Below are 5698 nucleotides of genomic sequence, written 5' to 3'. Positions count from 1 at the left end.
GTTCCCCTGTTTAGGATTTTTGAGTTCTATAGTTCCATGAGGAAATACCTGAGTTACAATGAAAGGTCCGTCCCAACGTGAGCGAAGTTTTCCAGGAAATAGACGCAACCTAGAATTGAAGAGCCAAACTTTTTGATTAGGCTCGAACATTTTTCGTGCAATAAATTTATCATGATATGCTTTAGTTCGAGCCTTATAAATTTTGACACTCTCATATGCTTCATTGCGTAGCTCTTCAAGTTCATTTAATTGGAGTCTCCTATTGGAACCTGCATTTTTCATATCAAAGTTAAATTGCCGTATGGCCCAAAATGCACGATGTTCCAATTCCACCGGCAAATGACAAGCTTTTCCGAATACAAGTCGATAGGGAGACATTCCTATGGGTGTTTTAAAAGCAGTACGGTAAGCCCATAATGCATCGTCTAAGCGAAGAGACCAATCCTTTCTATCGGGCCTAACCGTCTTTTCTAGGATATGTTTAATCTCCCTATTTGACACCTCTACCTGACCATTAGTTTGAGGGTGATATGGTGTGGCCACTTTGTGTGAAATATTATATTTTTTCATAAGTGCTTCAAAATGTTTATTCGTAAAATGAGTCCCCCCATCACTAATGATCACCCTTGGGAAGCCAAATCGACTAATGATGTTTCGTTGGATAAAATTAATTACAATTTTATTATCATTAGTCCGTGTAGCTATTGCCTCCACCCATTTTGATACGTAATCCACTGCCACTAGAATATATTCAAATCCAAATGAGGCTGGAAAAGGTCCCATGAAATCAATCTCCCAAACATCGAAGATTTCTACTACTAAAATGGGGGTCAGCGGCATCATATCCTTCTTGGATAAATTTCCTGTTTGCTGACATCGCAGACAACTTCGGCCAAATTCATGTGCATCCTTGAAAAGCGTTGGCCAATAAAACCCACTCTGCAGTACTTTTGCTGCAGTCTTTCTTCCACTAAAATGTCCCCCACATGCCGAAGAATGGCAAAAAGTGAGAATGCTTTGGAATTCACTCTCGGGGACACAACGGCGAATAACTTGGTCAGGACAGTATTTGAATAGTTCAGGGTCTTCCCAGAAATAATGTTTAATTTGCGAGAAAAATCGATCTTTTTCTTGTTTTGTCCAGTGAGAAGGTACTTGTCCTGTTGATAAGTAATTGACAATATGGGCAAACCATGGAGGACGGCTAGAAGAGATTGCGAAAAGTTGTTTGTCAGAAAATTTTTCTTTAACCTCTTCTATGCCTATCGTGTGCTCAACTAAGATCCTGGAGATGTGATCAGCTACCACATTCTCAGAACCCTTCTTATCTCGGATTTCCAGATCAAATTCTTGTAAAAGAAGGATCCATCTGATTAAATGCGGTTTAGTATCTTTCTTTGAGAGGAGATGTTTCAGAGCCGCATGATCAGAGTAAACTAGAACCTTAGACCCTAACAGATATGAACGAAATTTTTCAAGGGCAAACACTACTGCTAGTAGCTCTTTTTCTGTTGTGGTGTAGTTTAATTGGGCATCGGAAAGAGTCTTGCTAGCATAATAGATCACATGTGGCTCCTTATTGATTTTTTGGCCTAAGACGGCACCTATTGCAAAGTCAGAGGCATCACACATAATCTCAAATGGAATGGACCAGTCAGGGGGTTTTATTATGGTGCTGTTGTCAGGGCTGTTCGTAATGTGTTGAATGCTTTCAAACAGTCTTCATCAAAGACAAATGGTGTATCCTTGGCCAACAGATTGCACAAGGGTCTTGAAATCTTGCTAAAGTCTTTGATGAAGCATCTATAAAATCCGGCATGACCTAAGAAAGATCGTATTTGTCGGACCGAAGTAGGGGGTGGTAGTTTTGAAATGACCTCAACTTTGGCTTTATCTACCTCAATCCCTTTTTCAGAAATAATATGTCCTAATACAATTCCTTTCCGCACCATGAAATGGCTCTTTTCCCAACTTAGGACAAGATTTGTCTCCATACACCGTTTAAGAACTTTTGAAAGATTATGGAGACAATCTTCAAAGGTGGTTCCAAACACAGAAAAATCATCCATAAAAACTTCAAGACATTTGTCCACCATATCCAAAAAAATGGTCAGTATGCACCGTTGAAATGTAGCGGGTGCATTGCAAAGCCCAAATGGCATACGCCGAAAAGCGAAGGTGCCATAGGGGCAAGTGAAGGTCATCTTTTCTTGATCATCCGAAAATACAGGTACTTGATTGTACCCTGAATAACCATCAAGAAAATAGTAGAAACTTTGTCCTGCTAACCGTTCTAGGATTTGATCGATGAAGGGCAATGGAAAATGATCCTTCCTAGTAACGGCATTCAGTTTTCTATAATCTATGCATACTCGCCATCCAGATGATATGCGAGTTGGAAGTAGTTCACCTTCTTCATTCTCCACCACAGTAATACCAGATTTCTTAGGTACTACTTGAGTGGGACTGACCCATTTACTATCGGATATGGGGTAGATGATTCCAGCATCTAACCACTTTACCACCTCTTTCTTTACTACTTCACGCATGTTTGGGTTCAATCTCCTCTGCATATCTCGATGGGGTTTGGCATTTTCCTCAAAATGAATATGATGCATGCAAATGGAGGGGTCAATTCCTTTTAAATCGGCAATGGACCAACCGATAGCCTCTTTATGTTCCTTCAGAATACCAACCAATTGTGCTTCCTGATTAGGGGTCAAGTCTGATGCAATGATTGCCGGGAGGGTGTCATTGAGTCCTAGAAATACATACTTAAGCGTGGCAGGAAGAGGTTTCAATTCTAACGTAGGTGGTGATTCTAAAGATGGGACTATTGGTGTACTGGCTAATGTGGGCAATGGCTCATACTTGATTGTCCATGGAGGAGTGGTTTTATCATGTGGTGTATCTAACAAGATGTTAACTTCTTTCCTATATTCCTCAAAGTCACACACTCCAGAGTGAGCCAAGCAAGTATCTGAGGGGTCTGGTACTAGAATTATGGGTGTTGCATCTTCTATAATATCTTCTAGTGTATCTACTTCGAAGCAACTATCCATTGATGGTCCTTGGGAAGCACCAAACACATTCAGTCTTAGTTCTTATTCCCAAACGATACATCCATGACTCCTGTCCTACAATTAATGCATGCATTTGCCGTAGCTAGGAAGGGTCGTCCTAAGATAATGGGAATTTGTCTGGGGTTGCCACTTAATTCCATATCGAGAATCAGAAAATCAACTGGAAAGTAAAACTCATCTACCTTGACCAAGACATCCTCAAGCATTCCACGTGGTTCTTTAATTGATCTGTCGGCTAACTGTAATGTGACTGATGTGGGTTTCAGTTCTCCAAATCCAAAAAGTTCATACACCGAACTAGGTAAAAGATTCACACTTGCCCCTAAATCCAGAAGAGCTTTTTCAATGTGATAATCTCCTATAACACAGGAAATGATGGGGGCTCCTGGGTCCTTAAGCTTTGGAGGAGTGGCATGCTGAAAGACAGAACTAGCCTGTTCAGTGAGACGTACTTTCTTTGGAATTTGTGATCTAGATTTACGTTTTTGGGTGCACAAATCCTTCAAAAATTTGGCATAAGCAGGGACCTGTTTGATTGCGTCTAGAAGGGAAAGATTAATTTGGACTTGCTTAAACAATTCCAACATCTCATCGAGTTTTCCTCCCTTCTTATCTGCAGGAATAGGGGCTTTCAGGGCATCCGAAAATGGGGCTTTAGGCAAGTAAGATGATTCCGGTGCAGTTGGTTCCTTCTCTATTTTCAGGTCCTCCTTGTTCTTGGGTGATTTGGATTCGGTTAGAGATTTAGGGTCGGTCTCATTGGTTTTACTAGTGTGTTCAATGACCTTCCCACTTCTCAGAGTCATGATTGATTTGGCATGTTCAGAAAAAGCTTCTGGGGTATTAGAACTCTCAATCACAAATTGCCCTCTTGGGTTGCTCTCTGATTGGCTAGGTAATTTTCCTCCTTCCCTCCTACTGAATGCAGTTGCTAGTTGACCTATTTGGGTCTCTAGCTTAGCAATGGATTGTGTGTGGGAGTTAAGGGTCTGAGTGTTGACTTCTAATCTTTCTAGTGCTTTCAGGACTTTTTCCTCAAAAGCTGAGCTATGACCAGTAGTAGACGGTTGAGGAATATTTTGAAATTGATGGTATGGTCCATGCCTATATGTTGAGTCTAGATATTGAGGTCGAGGTGTGGCAGAACCAACCACTGGTTGTGGTCTCCAAGAAAAATTTGGATGGTTTCTCCAGCCGGAGTTATAAGTGTTCGAATATGGATCGTTTCCTGGTCTGCGAGTTTGTTGGACTTGCTGAACCTGTTCGTGCACAAACTCAGGAAATTGGGGTGCGGCTGGGCATTCACTAACAAAATGATTTGGACTTGCACACAATGCACAAACTTCTTGGATTGGATTAGGTGGAATCGGGGATTGTCCAGTGTTTAGAAGACGATCTAATTTTTGGGACAGTTCATCTACCTTTTGATGGATATCTATGGCATTTCCTACTTCATATATTCCACCTCTTTTTGAGTTTAACATGGGTTTATCTCTAATGGAGGCAGACATATGATGTAATGAATTTTCACTTAAAATTTCAAACAGTTGCCATGCCTCATCCTCACTTTTCAGCATAAATGTCCCACCGCATGATGCATCGACCATTTGTCGATGTCTTTCAGAGAGCCCATCATAAAAATATTAGATTAACTGCCACTTGGGTACAGCATGGTGGGGATATTTTCTAATAAGATCCTTTAATCTTTCCCATGTTTCATGAAACATTTCTCCATCTAATTGGGAAAAACTAGTTATGGCTTTCTTATTTGATTCGTTTTTCCTATGGGAAAATATTTCTTGAGAAACTCTCCTTGCAGCTGGTCCCAGGTTGATATAGTCATGGAATCCAAAGTATGTAGCCAGTATTTGGCTTTGTCCTTAAGTGAAAAAGGAATAATTTCAACCTAAGAGCATCATCGGAGAAGTTGTGAATTTTGACAGTTGAGCATATCTCAAGAAATTCTTCAAGATGTTTATAAGGGTCTTCATTACTAAGTCCATAAAATGAAGGTAACATTTGGATTATACTGGACTTAATTTCATATTGAGTGGCCTCCACAGGGGGTACTTGAATACAAGGAGAGTAGGTATATGTGGAAGGAGTAAAGTACTCCTTCAATTGCTTGGGTGGATCATTCTCCTGATTTCGGTCCATCTTTTTATGTCTGTTGGCTCTAAAGGTTCTTTCTATTTCTGGATCAAAAGGTTGGATTTCTGGTCGTAACGATCTACGGCCAAGCATACACCTTACAATTATACTGTAGAGCACACACAGAATTTTTTTTTTTTTTTTTTTATAATATATATTTTTATAATAAAGTGAGAAAAGAATGAAGAAAATCTAAAGAGAAGAACCTAAGAATCTTAAATCTATGAAAAGGGAGAAATTAATTAATGTTTAGATGTTAATTGCAATCAACTTAAACAATCATAGACTCTCTATCCTAAGGTTAACTTAGATCTAGACAGCTCCTAACTTTCAAGATTGCTTTTGAGCACTCCAAGCTCAAGACTGACTAACTGACTCGACCAGGTAAGCGTAAGATGTGGGAGGTTCCCTGCTCGTTGCTTTCCTTAGACACCAACTAAGTTGGCCAGGTCAGTCAACGGAAC

General features: G+C 40.1%; 1 pseudogene; it reads left to right on the top strand.

The window, feature by feature from the left end:
* The first annotated feature begins 4748 nt into the window (after nt 1-4748).
* LOC140851886 (small nucleolar RNA R71) lies at nt 4749-4846 on the top strand (annotated as a pseudogene).
* Nucleotides 4847-5698: the final 852 nt, after the last annotated feature.

The sequence above is a fragment of the Elaeis guineensis genome, chromosome 9, assembly GCF_000442705.2.
Source record: "Elaeis guineensis isolate ETL-2024a chromosome 9, EG11, whole genome shotgun sequence".
In the NCBI taxonomy this organism is placed as follows: Eukaryota; Viridiplantae; Streptophyta; class Magnoliopsida; order Arecales; family Arecaceae; genus Elaeis; species Elaeis guineensis.
The sequence above is the reverse complement of the archived record's forward strand: the minus strand, read 5'-3'. Positions and strand labels throughout refer to the sequence as shown.